This window comes from Egretta garzetta, unplaced genomic scaffold (assembly GCF_000687185.1).
Source record: "Egretta garzetta isolate BGI_Z169 unplaced genomic scaffold, ASM68718v1 scaffold272, whole genome shotgun sequence".
Lineage (NCBI taxonomy): Eukaryota > Metazoa > Chordata > Aves > Pelecaniformes > Ardeidae > Egretta > Egretta garzetta.
This window is the reverse complement of record NW_009258966.1, coordinates 1,838,640-1,859,103: the sequence shown is the minus strand read 5'-3', so window position 1 is coordinate 1,859,103 and position 20,464 is coordinate 1,838,640.

Genomic DNA, 20,464 nt, shown 5'->3' with positions numbered 1-20,464 from the left:
CTCCCAGCTTGTTATGCACCTGGGCGAGCAGGAGAAGCTCAAAAAGTCCTTGAGTAGTCTGAGCACTACTTGGCAACAGCTGAAAACATCAGTGTGTTATCAACATTCTTCTGGTACTAAATCCAAAACACAGCACTATGCTAGCCACTATGAAGAAAATTAGCTCTATCCCAGCCGAAACCAGGACACTTTAGCAGGTGAAATTCTAGTTTCAGCTTCTTGTTGTACACTACTAAGTCAGGCTGAAGTCTGTAAAGTTCAATATGTCCTGATGAAACAGGCCCTCTTTTTATAGTTTTTAGTGCCCAATCTATATCAGAGTGCAAGATAGGAATATGTGCTGCTGGAACACTACCAGAAGCCAACAAAAAGTCTGCCTGTTTCTTAAAATTGTCTATTACTTCACTTCTGCAATACACATGAAGAACATGCAATTCTGATGCTCTTGTTACAATCGGTATGGAGGAAATTCTGACCTGCCTCTGGTTTCTGCAGGGCCCTAGTTTTCTGCAATAAGTCCTCCAATGCCCAAACTTTTGTGGTCAAGCCTAGGCCCTTCTAGGTGATACCTAGGTGTTACTTTGCAGCAGAGAGGCACTGCATATGGGACCTAGAACCAACTCTCTAACAGAAAATGAGGATTCCCTTTGACCAGCTAGTTCCAGAAATCAGTGAGCTTCCGGCAGCATAAAGCTTAATGACAGGCAACGGATCTTCAATGGCTTAAAGTCTATATAGAAGAAACTCATCCTGTTTCCCTTCTGCCTGCCACTCTCCTTATTTTACCTGCCCTCCAGGGAATCAGGCATCTGGAAACAATTAGGTGAGTCCATATTCTGAAAGGCTCTCCCAATAACTATTAAACATAAATGTGGGATTTCAGGTAGCAGCTGCAGATGTTCTGGGTAAGGATAACAGGACTTTAACTCTTTGCCTTCTGTTTACCAAGCTGGAGAAATTAATCCCTTTATGAGATTAATGTAAGTATATAGACTTGTATGTAAGTAAATGGGTGACTCTCTACATAATGTATAACAAGTAATTTCCCCCAGAAGTGTTGAGAGCATGTCTTGTGCTTTCTTTTCCAATGGATTTTGACATCCAAGAATGAAAAGAGACAAGAGCACTAAAGCTGAAGCATAGCCCTGCTTGGGTCAATGGGGATTTGAATTAGGTAAGGATTTGTCTCCAGTCAGTGTTTTATTGCAATGTATAACTTATCGTTGCATATTAGGCAGTGTTAGTGAAGTGCATATGTGAATGCATAGTTGGGATGAGTCCAATCAAAATAATTACATGAAACTGATTATTTCCAAGATTAACCTGTTACTTTTCGTTTTTACTTCCTGATACTCAAAGGAATATGACATATGCTGAAGCAGCATACAAGATTACTTAGCATTTAGAGGACAGCTTTCCACTTTGCTCATAAATATTTTTTTGTATTTTCATGATAAACATAGAGTACATACAGTTCTGAGGTTTTAAACTTTTAATTCACTCTCACCTACTCTTCTACTTTCTAAATCCTGAAAGAGTCACCAAGTTTTAAGCAAACATGTGTCCAGTTTTTGGGAAATCTTGGATTAGTTTCTAATGAACTTGAAACTCATTTTAGTGTATCATAGGTACTGAATCAGTTTGGTGGTTTTTTCCACAACTTTGAACCCACACTGGACAAAACACAAGGTCAAGCTGATTTTTGGATTACTGGTTTGAGCTTCTGTAAATGTAGGGCTTTCAATACTCTTCTGAACCATAAAATAATTCTTACCTTTGACTTTTTCACTACAGATCAAGAAACTGAGGCACATACCTGTCATGACTCATTTACCTCATTTACTGATCACAAATATGGGGCTCTTATTATAAATGCAAGAGCTGCAAGCTAAGTTTAAAATTTTAACTATTTGATCTTGCCTATTTCATTTAACATCTCCTCTGAAATGAATTGCCTAAAATGTGAAAAGTTCATACAAGTTCTGTGACATCAGGGACTTCAGAAGAAACTGCAAATAAAGATTGTTTTCAGGAATAAGAACTACTTCCTGCATAACCCATTGTTCTCTGAAATATAGTAGAAATCATCCTTTGATCAAGAAATATGGAATTTAAATCCTGAAACAAATAAAAAGGTTCATTATAATAGGGCAACTGCCACTAAGATTCTGTTGTATTTGAAAAATCAAAGACCATATAATTAGACTGAGAGTTGTGAAAACTCTAATAGCCATTGTATGACATTCTAGAGTGAATGAGCAGCAGTAGTAATCAATACACTCAATGGGATACTGCAATATTGAGATTCATTTTCACCTTGTCCAACAACCAGATTTTTTTCCCAGATTCATGTTTTCAATTCCACAAAGGAAAATCAGGGGCAAAACCCATGGCTTGGTAGGAAGGGAAATATGAAAAATCTATGAGAAGAAATGTATAAGCTGTCATAGATAAAAGAACTTGGCTAACCCTGCGTGTGAAGTTCAATGAGAACCCCACTTCAGCTCCCTAAACTCATCTGTTACGTAGCAATGTCTATTTGCATTCTTAGAGAGTGACCCTCATATGTTCTCACATTATGCATGAGTGATTAAGCTGAAAAATATTTAGTATATTTAAAAAAAGCCTCAACAAGTCATAGGCTACATAAATTCTCCATGCAGAGATATAGTAACTCTGTAACATTTTTCTCATAGCTGTTAACATAATAATTTAAAATACTAGAACTCCTATAAGGAAAAATAAATAAAAGAGTCATCTTCAGGCATGTTTGTGTGAAGATCTTAAGCACTTATGCAGCAAATAAAACAAGTTCACAGGCAAAATGGAAATATCCCAGTTTATGTGTTACCAGTGTAATTTTTTTGGCTTCTCTGGAGGTATGCCTAACTGGGGTGAGACAAAGCACACATCCAGCATAGTCTGTTCAGCAAATGCAAAGAGACACTCAAAGGAAAAACAAGGACTCAGTCCAGTTAGTACTGTGACCTCTTGATCCAGGGGCTGCTAGGAAACTACCATGAATTAGGGAAGTGTAATGGCTGTCCTAATTTACGACATCAGCAATCAGCCTTGCTGGGCTCGTACAATACACCAGGATTGCCAGGAACAGATTCTTTCCAGAAATGGCTCAGGACACAGGAGGTGGAAGCTACTACTTGGGTGATTTACAGCTCCTTGGTGAATACTTCCCACTCATGAATAACTGCTCTCCAGACTAGAATTGCTGGCTTTGGCGACACAGGGCAACGTAAAGCTTCATCATTGTAGGTAAGAACTGAGACCAAACTGCTTAACCTTTTCTTTCTTGGAAGGAATTTCTCCTAGAAAACCAACTCTCATTGTTGACAAAATTAAGTCAGAGATGCTCCACATGGCTTACAGAGCAGTGTCCAGGGCTTGCTGAGATCTGGGGGATTATACACTTCCGTCTCTTTCTCATTTTAATGAAATCCAGCAGTTTTTAAATAAGTAATTTTCTCTTTTTTAAAAACAGCTCTCAAAAAATGTTTTGCCATTTCTTAAAGTGTTGGCAAGACAACTTGTATTAAAAGATGGTCTGTATCTTAAAAGAGTCTGAGGAGTCCAAATACAAACAACTCAGGCCTGCATTTCATAAAATGGGACTGCCTTGGGAAGTGACAGCTATGAAGCTAGCCATGTGTTACAGGTTTTTTAACAACTTCTGGTAGTTGAGGTGGCCATAGCAACCTTTAAGGAGTCTGAATGAGGAAGCATGAGTTGGGGAAGAAGTGCTTGAAAGAAGCTGCATGAAGTCAATCTATGCATACATAGCAAAATCTCAGGCAGAGCACTGCTAACTAAGTCCAGCTAACACACAATCATTTCAACTTCACAAGTGCTGAATCCTTTCATCTTGTTGCCTAAAGCATGGTAGTTGAAACAGCAAACATACTATTATAGATTTTATAGGCGTAACATATTTCTGTGACATACATGCCATATTAAGTATTAATATTCACTGGCATGGGTACTGGGACGGTCACTTGGAGCCATGTAATCTCCAAAGCTACCTGTTGAGCATGTTTAAACCAGAACCCTTCAGGCTGCAGGGCTGGAGACAGCTTTGGGTCCTACCCAGGGATTCATGGGCAAGTGCTGAGCATCATGGGGCTTTCCAGATGAAAATGCACAGGAAAGAGAAGTGGAGGGGGGAACAGAGCAAACAAGTGGGAAGAGGGAAAGAATTGGCATGGAAAAGTGCAAAGGCAAGGAGCTGAAAAAGCAATGAAACTGGAACCTTTTAAGAACAAAAGAAGCATGACTCAGACCTTTTGATTGTGTACCATTTCTGTTCTTCTTACTACTATTTTCTCCTTGTACATGTTCACCTACAAATGTCTATACTGAATATTTCATTCCAGTCATGCAGATTAGCTGACAGAACACTTTAAGGTCTTTTCTGTTGTCCTCATCAGCTCCTTTTTAGGTAGCACTTCCTCTCCAGATGACTGGCAGAAAGATCCATTTCTAGAATACGAACACTTGGTATTTGATTACCTGTTTGTAAAGTATTAAAACAGTCTCGTGGAAGGTTATCTTCACCCAGACAATGAAAAAAGTTTCAAAAGGCTAGGCAGCCTAGTGGCCTTGACAGTGCTGACATAAACCACCCTCAGCAGAATCCGTTTATTCATTCATTGGTTGCTACCGCAATCTGGAGTCCTGTCCTTGTTCAGCTGCCATTGGCAGAAAAAAATAGGCAAGGAAGAAGGAAAGGCAGTTTTAGCCAACAAAACAGTCTTCTGGATTTAGGGAAACATTAACTTCTATCTTTTCCCTGTAGCTCCCAAGGGACCATGTGGAGGTGTGTGGTCCTTTGGTTCCTGATGTGCTTGCCCCTCTTTGTCTCCAGTGAGAAGGAGCCAGCACAGCCCTGTCACCTGCCTTCGGCCCCAGTCTCTGATGCCTGCTCCAGCAAAGATGCTCCTGGGTCACTGCTCTGCAATCAGCTATGTGAAATGGCATTTGTGTGCTGCACAGGGATGGGAGAAAAGGAATGAGAAATCCAGGATCAAAATAAAACTGCCACCAGCTACTCCCTCAACGTCTAAGACTTCATCCTCCCCTCTGATGTGGAGGAGGCCCATAAAACACTGATGGTAATAGCAATTAATGGACAGGTCAAGCAACAAATGTAGTTGCTTAGAATTTTGTTCAACATCTTTATTTTTTGGTATATTTTTTAATTACTGTTTTAATTACAGATGAGCAGTCTAAAGCAATAACAATCTTGCTTTCTTTTTTTTAAAAATCTGCTTATTTACATACATTTATATTCCCCGAAGTTATCAAGTGGCAGATGATAGTTCTAATTACCTCTTCAATGTGCCATGCTTGTCACAGCATGGTTAACTTTTTCTGATGGTTCTGACCTTTTAATCAGTTGATCAAGAAAATAAGATGATCTGGGGTGCTTTTGCATTGTCTCAGTAACTGCTCTGAAATACTTTGGGTGATTGCAAGGGTAATTAGAAATATAGTGACAATAACAGCAGAACTTGTGAAAAAAATTATAGGTCAGTGCTGCTTCTGTAACACCATTTCCACAGTGATAGAAGAAATTACTGTTAATTACCAGGTTATTACCATACTTAATTCTGATAATTCTAGGCCATCCAAACAATGGAGAGAAACACAAATCACATTATTATGTTCCTCCAGCAAGATGGCAGTACTGTTCCTGTAACATTCATTCTAGGAATGCTGTATTTTTCTTAATGAATGAGATTTACCGCCTTATAGCTGGTACATAGAGGCTAAAAAATTTACTGTTCTCTTTCAGGGTGATTCATGCATACATATGCCATGGAGTCTTGAAAACATTACTTCTAGTGTTGTGGCAGAGTTCTTTTTTTCCTTCTTTAGGACCAATCTGGCAAAGCAGGAGGTTGAGCCAAGCATAAATAGGTTTTACTGACTACAAAACCTCATCTAGCTCAAGGACTCCAGGCACAAAATCTCACCCAGACTACAGCTGGGAGGAAAATATAAAAACTGTGACTCTAGGGGAGTACTGGGAAGTAGACCAAAATTAATTCATTTTCATTACGACTAATTCAAGAAAACATCTCTTTCCTGAAAAGTGTTTAAACACGTGCCCCTTTGATTTCAATGGGAGATGAGGGAACCTTACAAGAACGGAGTTGGCAAATTTTCATCTCGAGGGTGTATTTTAATGTTTTGAAAATATACACATATTTTTCTTCTTTTTATAAGCCATATAGATGGCTTTTTTTTAGGGAGGTGGTAGAGTCCTCATCCCTGGAGGTATTTACAAGAAGGATAGATGAGGTGCTTAGGGACATGGTTTAGTGGTGGGATGGCAGGGTTAGGTTAAAGGTTGGACTCGATGATCTCAAAGGTCTTTTCCAACCAAAGTGATTCTATGACTCTGATTCTTTTAAAATACTGGTTTAAATTAAAACACAAGGTTAGATCCTGTCTGTGTTTATATATATAATGGTTGCTTACTGTTTTTCGATCATTTCATAGAAAATGATAGGATGAGAGTTGCACCAGGGGAGGTTTAGATTAGATATTAGGAAAAATTTCTTCACTGAAGCGTTATCAGGCACTGGATGGTCAAGTCCCCATCCCTGGAGGTATTTAAAAGATGGGTAGATGAGACGCTTAGAGACATGGCTTAATGGTGGTCAAGTACAGTGGGACTTGATGATTTTAAAGGTATTTTCCAACCAAATGATTTTATGATTCTATGAAAATGAGAAAAATAATATTCTTTAAAAAATCATATATCTGCTCTAGAAACTACTGAAGTGAAACCATACTTACTGAAAACCTCAGTTGTTATAGAATCATGGAACATTTCCCTGGAAGTGAACTAGTTATATTTCTCCAAAAGTTGTTGGAATTTTCCTAGAATAAATGTGAACAAGATGTGATCCTCAGCATTTTTTTTCCATAAAACCAACAACAAATGCCCTTTGTGTTTTACAGTGCGAAAGCAGGCATTTTACCTATTGTCTTCTACACTTTCTGTTACCTTTCTTAAACTCTGAATAGAATATATTTTCTAGTCAGCAGTTTTCCTGTTGTCTTGGTAGCTTTCTTCACCAAAAGCTGCTGAAACTCTGGTCTGCCCCTCTTCAGCTAAGTTTTCTTGTTATTCCAGTGCACATGATAGAGCAGGAACTATTTCACTCTGTGCTGTTCTCCTCCTCCTGCTCTTTCTGCACGGGCTGAACAATTCCTGAAGCAAGGAGCAGGCAGGAGGTGACTGTCAGGGTCTGTTGGTTTGCAGTGCTGAGTGACACCAAAATTAGAGGCATGACTTCCAAGCATGCTGACACTCTCACTGTTCTTCACCCTACATACTGCTCTCTCTTTTACATTCATGAGTGATCGAATCAAAGGTGCTTTTCACAGTGACTTACACAGAAAAATGGTTTGGGTACAGTCAGGATCAGTCTAGATCGCATACTGTATCTCTTGCAGCTCCATGCTTTGACTAACTCAGGTCAAAGAAGTTTTTCCATTCAGTGCAGTAGACTTCAAATGGGGTCCTAAAAGATTCTGTGGCCTCAGGTGGCCAAAGTGCTACAGTCTTCTTCAGAAAGCTGTCATCAGGTTGTAAAGAGAGCTACAGCGTTAAAATTATTTTTATATGGTGTAATAAAAGGAAAATAAAAGTTAAAATTTGTGTGAGGAAGTATGGCTTGATACTGAAAAAATGTTCTGTAGTATAGAGTAATTCCTCTAGTCCCTCGCTGTTACTATTGAACAATGCTTTATTCTAAAGGACCATAGTTTTCCTCTATAAACCTCAGTAACGATTAAAATGAGATAAGCTGAATTGCAAACTGCTGTTCTAGCACTTGAATGTAATGACCCTTCAATAGGTGGGATTCGGGATCTTAAAAAAATTCTGAAACCTGAATATGTGATACTACAAAAAAGTTGAATTTTCCCTCCCAACTTAGTACCGTGAACTACACAGTTTGAACTTTTTCCTGCATTCAATTTTAGAAAATATTAAATGAAGAGCTAGTCTTAAAATGTCTGAAAAATATCATTAAAATTTATTAGCCTGAACAACAACAACAACAACAACTTAGAGAAATAATTGATCCCTTAGAAATTTTGAGGGTGTGTGTTTGGGAACAGCAGAAAAGTTAAAAGCCTAGCTAACATACACTGTAAATTCATTAGATCAAAAATTTCATTACTACAGACTAGAGTTTTGTACACTTCTTGCATTTTACCTAAAGATGGTGTCAGATATCTGAGCTTTATCCCTTGGGCAGAATACTATATCCTCTCTTTTCTAGTGATTTTTAAATAGATGCTTAAAATTCTTTGTTACTGTTTGAAAAAAGTGATAGATAACAAGCAAAGTGTCCTTGCTTATATTGCCTCTCTCAGCTAATACCACTGCAGATTAACACAGATTGCACTAAAACGAATGATCCTTAGTCTAAGCTGCCACTTGCTGAATAGGTGAGTTGGTGCATGTGTCTGCATGCAATTAATTCATAAGCAGATTAAAAATACCCACACAGAGCTTTGAGATGCAGTATGTGGAAAGCATCATAAGAGAACATAAGAAAGTATATTCCAGTCATGAATAACTGAAATTAGTCCAGTACCCCTTAAACATATAAATTTAATGTCCATTTCTTACAGTGTGGCAAGAGTGCAGACTGTAGGGCAAAAATGGGAGAGTTACGCTTCTGTAGCAGAATGACGAGCTGACTTACATGAGTTGGAAGATAGTTTCTTCAAGTGTCAGTGCTTCAGAACACCATGCAGTTCTTGTTTTCATTACTGAGTTGATAGTTCAGATAAGTTGGTATACTAGATGAACTAAATAATCACTTAGTTGCTAGTTTAAATTCAGTTAGAAGGTTTAGTTCAAAAGGCAGTAAGTTTTGAATAAAATACAGGTACTGTTGAAGCTGGCTGCAAACACTCTGCATCTTCAGTATGATCAGGAGTGAATGTTTTGATTTTAAAAATAGCCCTTTTTCTCTTGAACCCAGTGATCTCTGTGGTCCTAACCCAAGCAGCTTGTACTAATTATTCTACATCTTACCTAACCAGCATCAGTCATTCTGTCTCAGTCACTGAGATGACTTGCGTGGGGAAGAAAGGCACAATTCAGCTTTTTTCCTAAAACTCTTTTGCCAACTGACTGAAAGGAGAAACTATGAATAATATAAAATTTGAAAATCCGTTTAAAAAACCAAAATGGTTTTATATTTCCTTTCCTGGAAATGTCTAGAAAAATACAGCCAGTGTGTTGTGTTTCCATTATCTGGCTAACAGTCCATTTTATTGCACAGCAAATGGCCAGAATTTACCTTTTCATACATCTGCAGATTCTTTTTCACAATTTATGTCTGATTTATAATCACTCCCATGTGCTTCAATGAAGTTAGGTTATTTTTCTATCTTTAACAAATTTTCAAAACTCTATTCTTGTGTATAAACAGTTTTACACTTTGATAGAGTTTGGTTTGGGGGTTTGGGTTTTTTTTTTGGACAAGGCAGAGCCTGCGATTAATAGCCAGCAATGAGTACGCATAATTACATCCTTCCTTATAGCTGAAATGTTTGCAGAACTGGCATAGGATATTTTGAAAAGTGTGCCTTTTGCGGATTAAAATGGCAGAAGTTTATCTGGGCATAGGAACCATGATTTCTGTGAGAGGAAGCGAGGCCAGTTGGGAATGGCATTACTCATTCAAGAAACCAAATAGGCTTTGGGGGCTATTTGCATGAGAAAGGACTGCTCCTTAGATGGGGAAGGATTATAGAAAGAATTATACACAGACTCAACTCCAGACATATCTGACGTGTTGATTAAGGCCTTTTATGAGTAGAGAACTTGGTTTCAGTCTCCCACTAACATGTTAGGCGTTATTAGCTTCTCTGCAGTTCTACAAGCAATGCATTGGGAAAAAAGGGGGGATATTTGCTTTGCTCTGTGTCTTTTCACAGGGAAAAAGCATGAGGACTTTGTGAAAAAACAGTTTGCAAGCTCTATTTCTAATTAAGAATGTCCTCCAGTAAAGACAGCATGCAAAGGAACTGCAAGACCACTACCTGCAGATCCCTTTGCAGTGGTACCAGAACGACATTGCCTTGCCCATGCTGTGGGGGCTGGACTCTGAGTGGTGCTGCGTCGGGTATAGCAAGATGTGTTGTCCTTTCTGTATTAGGAAATAATCCTCCCTCAGCTGGGAGGTGGGCATGAAAAGCATGAAAGCAAAGCAGGGATGTCCGAGTCCAAGCAAGGACTTCTGTGTCCAAGATGAAGTGGGCTTAATGTTTTGTCTGGGAGATGAGGAGTCTCTTGTTAATCCCAGTGTGGGCGGCGCAAGCAAACACAACCAGAACAGGGCTTGCTGGAGGCAAGCTGTAGCTAGCAGGCTAGGAGACAGCTGTGATTTCAACAGATGGTTTGACTTGATCTGTCTGAATCACCTCCAAGACAGCCATGAAAAAGGACACTCTTGGCAGACTACTGTAACTGAGACCAGTCCCTCAGGGCTTTTCGGTTACGTCATGAGCCCTGCAGCAGCACAGAAAGGGAGGCTGAAGAAGTGCATGGTATCTGTCCTTGCTCATCTTCACTCCTCAGGCTATGAGTTCTCTGCCGTGTGGGTGATGGCTCCAGCACAGTGTTTCACCCTCCTGAGCAGGCACCCTGAAAAACACAGACCCTGCTGGTCTGGGGAATAATGTTAAATAAACATACCTTATGGCTAGAAAATGCAGGGAATGTAGGGAAGAGGAAGCAGGATAACAAAGGCTATATGCAAAAATTCTTCTGCCTCAAGAAGTTTGGTGAAAAGGGAGATGTTGTAATGCTCAAGGGCTCTGATACAACCAAGCTGGTACCTTGGGCAGATGGGCCAGAGCAATCATATTTAAGAAGCTCATGCACAGCTCTCTGGTTAATATACAGCTAAGCTAGTTGTATATACAGGCTTATGGCAACCTTTCCTGTCAGAGCAACTTACAACCCTCACGAAAAATGCCAGCTGTAACACACTATATGTAGGCAAACTGGAGTTTCAGTGGCCCATTATGCAGTGACATCAAAAGCAATGTCTACTGGAATAATGACAGGCATTTCTTGTAAGTGAGGGATAATTTCTGACCTTAAACCTAAAGCCAAGAACCACTCTCAGCAACTGATTGAAAATATGATCTTCTCTACAATATTTGCTAGAAGCAGAAATAAAGAGGTTGTGGGATGACTGAGTTCAAGGCCATTTTTAAAGGAAGACCTGATTTTGTTGGCTTGATTTGAGTTTGTGCTTTTATAAGCAGATACTAAAAATGGGATTCAGTATTTAAGTTTAAATGAAATGTTGCAAATGGCTGGGTCTCACCGCAGCTTAACAGAAAAATTGTATGCTCAAATACCAAAACTTCTAAATATTGAACTCTACTGTGCAAATCATACATTTTTTTGGAGCATTGCTTATTTAGAAAACAATAGTGATAGACCAGAGGGGCTATCACTAGAAGGAGGAGAAAATAGATGTGACAATTAATGACAATAGGAAGCCAGACAGCATGATATACATACCTGAATCATGTGGCTTTGTTTTCCTCCTTGAATCTTTATGGAGAAAAAACATCTTCACAATGGGTTAAAGGCCTGAAACTTTAGAATAAAATCTTCAGTGAGACATGGTGCTATGCCTACTGCTATGCCTCTTGAGATTCTGCCAACAGGCCTTTGCTAACTCATTCACCTGTGAAGTTACTCTGCAATATGATCTAATTAACAGTTAGCATATTACGAAAAGTCTCCGGGTGTCATAACATAAGACTGTTAGCCAATGACACTGACAGAAGCAACCCTACCTCCCTTCCATCACTGGTTGTTATTGCCTCCACACCATCCTCTCCTCCTAGGGGCACAAATGTTTAGTGTGATTGGGTAGTAAATGAAATCTAAGGTATGATCACAGCGAGATGCCAGCAGAGTAACTGGAGTCATGCCCCATCATTAGCATCCTTGTGCACTGTTTGCTTCAATTCTTCACAGTGTCTAAAGCGCAATGCACCTGTGGTTAATACACCTAGAATCAAATTACATTTGGAATTTGATTCCCATGCAAACTCAATAGGATGAAAAGCCATATGCAAGGAAGCAATCTGCAGTGGGACAAATGGATAATGCAGTGTCTCCTAATAAGAATAGGACAGCAATATCTTTATTCCAGCAGTAAAATTAAGCAAACATCTGGATATAAAAATAAGAAGGTATACAGCCCTATAAAATCACATAAAAATGTGCCAAGATAAGAAATAACATTTTTTTACCCAGAATGTACAGGGAAGGGTTTTGAGACAGAGAAGACACATTGACTTGCCATCATAGGTTCTGCTAAATTAGAGCCTGAACTCTGCCTTCACTGAAATGGGAACATGAGCAGGCCTTCTTTGACCTTCATCTGGCTGTGGCCACCCAAATGCACGTTGATTTGGACTGAGCAGAATTTAAGAAGAATGTTCACTCGGAAATACTTGAATGTTATCCACTGGGAGGAGAGCATTGCAAAGATGCTTCATATGCTGGAATATTCTTGTTCCAAACAAAATCCAAGCTTGTGCTCAGAAACCTTCCAGATGGAGTGAGAGTGCTACGTTCAGGCAGCTCTGTACTGTGCATGCACATCACTGGGCCTGAGAAAAACCCTCTCTATTCCTTCTGTTTTTCCTTCACAAAGCCCTCTACATTCCTTGTGCTTTTTTTCCTGCCCTATTGAAAAGACAGGGGCAGGAGAGGGCTGCCAATGCTGCTGACTTGAGCACCAGCGTGCTATTCTCTAAAGCAGGCTGTGGTGTGAGGGAGGGAGTCATGAATCCATGCTCAAGACTGTGCCAAAGACAGAGTTTTCTCCTCAAATGAAGAATGGTGGGGCCCCAAGTCATTCTCAGCATACAAAAATATTGATCAGACTGGTTTTATAACCTGCTAGAATGTATACAATGACTTCGACACAAACCATTGTTCTGAGCCTGTATGTTTTGGTGAGAGATAAAAACAAATCATAATACTTCAGCTCAAACTGTGAAATTATTCATAGCTTTGAGGCTTGTGGTACCTGTAGCCAAGTGCATTAACCAAACTCTGAGGACATGATTCTGATCTGCTGCTCACCACTACAAACCCTAAGTCATTTATGGAGTTGCTTAGGAATACAGCAATCTTGAGGGAGGAATTTAGACACAGATATTTGTAGCTAATGGTTTTGGTTTTAGATTATGAAGTTACAGCTAACTTTTTTGTTAAGTGCTCTCACACTTTCCTATTTTTAACTCCTAATTTGACAAGCTAAGGAACAGCTGCATGTGTCCCTGAAAAGCGCGATACTGACAATTTGCTTCGTTCTTTTTTTTGAGTTGTTATGATCATTGCTAACTGTCATGAGATATTTAATCAAGTACAAATACGGTAGCAGTGACATTTTAACAAGTACAAGTCTTTTTATGTTGGAGCAAGACATTGTTTACACAGATGTGCAGAAACACATAAGTGTAAGTAAATCCACATAGGTGTTGCAATTCTACTTTACTTCTGAGTGAAAAAAATGCTAAGGCAATCAGTAGCAGTTTGTGGTTCATGAAAAGCTGGGGGACAAAGAACATGGGGTGACAGCAAAACTAATGGCAAACGAGTATCTTTGAAAGACTTAGCCCCTTACCATTTCCTATGGAGATTTAATTTTGACATTCCACTGATATGTTTTTCTTTTAAGATGCTCTACTGCTAAGTAAAGCTCACATGAACATCTGTTCATCACTATAAAAGTTTATAGTGACCTGTGAATTTGAAATTTAAATGAGGTAACATTTCAGGTTATAACTTTTAGATTAAAAAGAAACAGCTCGGCATTGTAAATGAAGTAACATTGGCAGAATGGTTGGAGCATAACTACCTTTTTTTTTTTTTTACCTTAAAACAAAAAACATATGGGACTGATGTTAGCCAATGCCATTTTCTCAGGGTACAATTATATACATCTGTTATTGCAATAAAGAAAACAGTTCTTTAGCAAGATGCATCTGCTGGCAGAAAATTTTCCAAAATTAATACTAGCATATAAACCTGCTCTTTTACTGATACTCATTCTTTCTATTCCAAATGTCCCTCTCATATTTTTCAGCTACCTCCTGCTATTTTGCTCCGTTCTGCTTATGGCTTCTCTGATTGAGAGCCATACGGAACCAAATCCTGTTCACTCGCACAACTAGCCCCATCTGTCTTACTATGTAGGCTTAGGCAGTGTCTTCACTGTCAAAAAAGCTTTTTTTTTTTTTTTTTTTTTTTTTTTTACAGTGAGATAACTGGGTGCTTTAGCTAGCTTTCTGTCAAACCCTAATGGCAATGAAGTTTTTGACCATCGTGTAGGTAGGTGAGGTCAGGCTGTAGTGTTAATCTCACCTAGTTACACAGCGGTAGCAAAAAAAAATTACTCATGACTTGTCTTTGTTAGGATCTTAAACTGAGACAGCTAATGTACTTTAGTTATTTGGCTGTAATATAACCACCTGGTTTTGGAAGAGAGTTGAAAGAAAAATTGTAAAAGCATTATTTTTTTTAATATCATTGCAAATTCATTGGTATCATACAGTTCTTTTAATCTTCATATCTGCCAAGTTATGAGATTCAACAAATTGAAAGTGCTTTCCAGCTACTGCTTCCAACTGTGTATTGCAACTGTGTTCTGACTTCATGTTGGCGCAGAACAAATGCACAAGAAAGGAAGTCCTGGTAAGTGTAGGCTATTAGTACAGAGTACATTGTGGGGCATACCAGTGGAGAGAATTATAAAACATTTTATGTTTTTGCAGATATATTTTTCTATATCCCTTATTTAGCACTTTTGTCATGCATTTGAGTCTCAAAAAGTTGAGCTGCAAGGAGTCTTTGTCATGTGAAAATTACTGTAGGATTTTCCCTGGCTTGATTACTTCACAGACATATATGTGAAAATGTATACAATGATTTCACATGGGCTGTTGACTGAACCTTGGGAATAGTCTCTCCACCAAAACTAAATGTCATGAAGGTGATACCACATAATCTAGAAAATTATTATATCACCATTCATTGAATGCATGTTAGTCCTAAAATATTTCTTTCTGCTAGTCTCCCATTGCTCCAGCTCAGGCTAGGCCCTGGTCAGCTTGTAATGTTTTCAAAAGACAAATTTTTCATCTTCAGATGCATTGTTGTTAACTTATATGAAAAAAAAGCTAGACAACAGATAATACGATTCTGAAATTACTTCAGTCAGCATGTCTAACTGCCATTTTTACCAAGTCTCTAACTTATCAAAACTCTCACAGGTCTTTCAAAAATGTTATATGTTACAGTAATATAGATGAAAATTCTATGTGATTTCTGTGTTTTGAAAATATGTGATCAAATAAAAATACATTTTTTATTTTTCCATTCCAGACTCTACTTTTTATGGAAAGTCATGCAACGAAGCCAGGAGTTGCGTTGTGAGCTGAATCCTCTTCCCAATGTTCTCTGGAAAGTCACATCACCTCAAAATTATGCAAATTTTCCCCTCTTCCTTGCTCTCTGATTCTCAACCACAACTTGCCCAAATCAAGCTTCCAACCTCACTTTCATATTTTCTCCATCCATTTTCCAAGCTCTTTCTTATACCTGTCTTTCATTTCTGCACTTGCTCAAGACTGCTTCTGTTGCATATTCAAAAAGGAGGAACAAAAAATGCAGACTTCATCTACTTTCAAACTTTTCTGAAACAGAACAGCCAGGGTTCAGGCGAGGAACAGCAGCTTATTGCTCCAGCAGAGAAGTCTAATGAACAGGACTGTAAAAACAGGAGGTTCACTGCACCCACAGGTGGAGGCAAAGAAACGCTGTTCAATATCTGTGTGTCCCCAGAACTCTCTGAGAATACAGTACAAAGAATAGCAGGGCTAAAAGGAAAAGATTAATCTGTCATAAATTTTGCAGATGAATGATGCTTGAAATGATTAATAATATTGATGGAATATAAGACAACTGGATATATTTTTATGTATTTCTGCATGGTAGTGGAAGTGATCATTCAGGCTTAGCACACACAGCATACTGCATGCAAACCTGAATGACCCAGAATTATTGCTGCGGCTGGGATAATACAAAACCAACTGCCATGATAAATTGTACATGTAAACTCAAATTTAGCCCAGCTGAAAAATGAAAGTGAATTCCAAAACTGGAAGGTATGTTTGCACAAGCATGGGCTCCATAAAGCTTGGGTTCATGTGTATCAACTGCCATCTTCTTTAAAGGGATGAAATTTCATCTGAAGTAGTTTCAAGGCTGGCACTTGTGGGAAAAGGTGTGCTTAAGTAATGGAACAGCCTATGAAAAACTGGTGCCACTTGCAAGAGCTGACAACTGTTCTCAGTTCTTTAAGTGCTAAAAAGGGAAATCTGTGTAACAATGAGAGGAATCCTGGAAAGCCAGAGGCATGGGCAATGTGCAGGCTTCATCTGGACTCCAGAAAGCATGAAGACATACAAGTTCAGCATGGCAGCTTGGCAGGTACCCAAGAACAGGAGGTAGGGGAGGGCTTGTCCAGGATTGTGTTATCCATGCATCATATATTATTTTTTATGATGATAAGCTACTTACGTAGGCTATATGTCTGTAAAGACTTTAATTCCCTTTAATTTGCATACAGTAGGGCATTAAGTTTATACAGTGTGTACTTGCAGAACAGGATTTCACTCTACCTGGCTTCTCACATTACCACTATACAAGCATATTGCAATTAGTCTTGAATGACTGAAAATACCTTTCAAGAACTCTAGGTCTCAGTAACAAAATGGGAAATACAACACAATAACTAATAATTAGTTTTCCTAACACTCATTCTGCTAACTTTTATTTCCCACTCCCCGAACAGAGATCAAACAAGTACCCTTGCACAGAAAATTGCACCATGTATCACAAGAATGTATACAGGACTGCTCAGCACTTTTTCCATTTCCTCAATCTCTCATACCACAAGAAGTCTGCAGGTTGTGTATCCCTACTTACATGTTCCTCAAATCTATATAACCTGAAGAAAACCAGTGTGAATGTTAAGGTGGAATAGTAAGCGATACTGCCTTTTGATAATGGAAGTATTCGATATAAGAGCTGGGACTGACTCAGAGGTCTTAAGAAAATGTGGACTGGCATTTCCAAATACAAGAGATATAAAATGTTCCTATATTTATTGTACTCTTAAAATCCTTCTAGGTCCTTATCTGAAGTAAAAACCATTATATCACTTGCAGTTGGAAAGACAGGGGAGGATGGAAAAGAGGGAAGTTGATGTATACTATTGGAGACACCTAGTCGTAATTACGACAGGAGAAATTTCAAGTTGTCTAATCCTGTTTGAAGATTCTTTTTTTGACCTTGCTTAGTCTCTGCATTAATTCTGTTTATGTTTACTTCTAGCATTAGCCACCTAATCCTCCACTTACACCTGCATACAGCACTGAAAGGCATTAAGTTGTACTTTGACAATATGTTGGAATAAGAGCTTCCTACTCTGCTACATCTTGACAGAGAAAAATAATATGACTATTGTCCTAAGTCTAGTGTCAGGGCCTGCTTAAAAATAAAGCAGTGAGAAAGGTGATAGAAAAATCAACTTTTTTTTTTTTATTTTTTTTTTTTAACTGTAGATGCAGATGGAGCAACAGTGTGAAATGAAGGGACATTTGAGATAAAGTTCAGTGACATGTGGTCATGCAGGCATGCAACAGAAAGTTCCAAAAAAAAGTAGGAAGTATGGGCAACTATTTTTGACTACATGAGATATTTCCTAGCTCAAAATAGGAAGGTAATTTATATTCTTGTAAATCTCTGCTAGAAATGGTAACATCTTTGGATGCTTTTCAGAAACAGTAGACTAGTCCAGTAACAAAAGGAGCAGCCAACAAAGTATTCTGTACATCATCAGGTTTTCTTCAGACATAAATCATGCATCCCATCAACATTCTACAATTTTACTCTAGATGTAAATGGTCTTGTGATTCTGATGAATTTGTTTTTAGTGATCATCAGTGATCCTTGACCAACTCACAAACACAAGCACAGTCACTTACTCTGTGGTAATTCTGCACACCATACATATATGTGGATTTGTCACAATTAATTTGTTTCACAGTATCAAACCATAAATGAATGTACAATTTACCCTACATGTTATGGCAGCTCCCAGAATTTGGTGGACTGTAAAGATTCATGACAGTGAAATATAAACTATAGAAAATACATTCACAGCCTTAGAGAAAAAACAGTGGTGAAATGCCTTAAAAGAAGATTGTGTCTGAATCAGTGAATGCTTGCACAGTTGACAGTTGAGGCAACATACCCTCAAAAGGCTGGCTTACTCCCAAGAGCAGGAAATGTCCCTCCCTGGTGCTCTGCATGCAACTTCACCCTGATCTACAGGAAACATGATGCTTCCAGTCAATCTCTATTCTCAGTGTTTCCCATGAAAAATCTATTCTTACTAAACTGTGCAACTCTTTAAGGCATGCACAGAAAGCACTACATATAGGCCAGATGCTTCTTGGGTTGAAATCGGTGTACATCCTAGGGGAGCAATTCAGCTGCCCACACATGGTTTCTAGTACCATTTTAAAATTGCTAGTCTACTCCATTTGGACTTGTGCTGCTCCTCCAGACGGATGGGGGGCTCCTGGTAGTCCTGTGTCATACTATATTACCCTGCAGATGTTTTAGATACCTGAAGGCATCTAGATTGGCACTAAATGCCTATGTTTTGTTTAGGCACGAGAATGACTCTGAAGTAACTGGAAAGCAGAATGTTTCCAAAGAGCTTTTTCCATTTTGAAATGCAGCGTCCCTGGCAAAGAAAAACAGTCAGTCTCCCTCCTCGTATAACTTCATCTCTTCCCCCCTTGAACTGTAAAAACTTTGGAAATGGAAAAACTAAGTAAACCAGGGAGGAAGTTATTGCTATGACAAAGACACAAACCAATATACAAATACAGTGTGAGGAAACAGGAATTCTGCTGCTTTAAGTGCTCTTAGTAAGATCTTAGGGAAGTTCTGCAAAAAGGCTGTAGAACTGCTGTACAAAAACCTTCTTGAATTATGTGAAACAAATTCATGAAGTATCTTGTACTAAAATATATATCGGAAGTTCAGCTGCATTTTACTGTGTAGTTGAAAAGGAGGAAGAACAACAAAACAAAGTGCTGGGCACGCTCATGAAAACATAAAGGAGAAACACCAGATTGTACAAACACTGGGGATCAGACTTCAGATACACTTCGGACAATCACTTGGGGTATGAAGAAAGTCTGGACACTCACGCCTCATGGTAATATTGGGGGATTAAATGGAAAAAATCTTCCACATCACTTTAACAGCAGGAAGCCAGTAGCTAAGTGCTCTTCTTCACTTACAGGGAGCTGTCAAATGGATGGACATGGGAGGCTGCATCCTGGGAAACTGCTGCATATAGCTGAGAGAATTTGCCAGCTTTTCAGCTCTCCTGAGTGTGGTCAACTCAGTGCTTTTTATTTTAGAAGGGTAAAAAGCTAAAAGGTGGAGAAATAAGTTCAACAGAAAAAATTTAGGCAGATGGAGTTATCTCTGCCTCCTAAAGCAGAGGTCACTGAGAAACTGTTTGGGGTGGGGATAAGAAGACATCTGGGTTTTAGTCCAAAGAACACTCTATATAAAATATTTAAACATGTGCTCATATCATAAAGGTGTAGATTTCAGGACATGTATTTTTAATGTATTTTTAGCAAAACAAGGCAAATAACAGAGTTCTGACAGGTAAAAATGGAGAAGCCATACATATAGATGATTTTAAAGCACAGTTCCTTTTTAAGAGCAACACAGAAGCTGCTAGTACAGACTTTTTACAGAATCATGTGTCTGCAAGACAAAATCTTTAGACAAAAGGCTATGTGACTATAGACAGCTAGACAAAAAGGTTAAAATGAGTAGTGCATCATTCACAAGATAAGCTCAACGCATGGAAAATGTTTTACCCTGAAGTATATTGAACAGCTAGATGATAGAATTGCAGAAAACTAGGGTTGGACATGCTAACTTGAATGAAAAGGAAAAAAAAAAGGGGGGGGTAAATAAATTTATGAGAAGTATCAAAAGAAACAGAAGTGAATTTATGGAAAATGTAAAGATATTTAAGCTAAAAAGTAAAAAGAATGACTAAAAATGCCAGGAATGGGAATTGAGAAGAAAACAAAGAATTGTCCATTCCTATCCTGAAGGCTGCACTAGTAGTTTTTACTGAAGATATAGAAAAGGACCAGTCCATGGTTGCGGACTGGGCACAAACACATGAAGATCATTCTACCCCAAACCAAACCCAAAAATCTTCACAGAGGAAGTTTAAAAAAAAAAACACAACCAAAACCTGCTTCA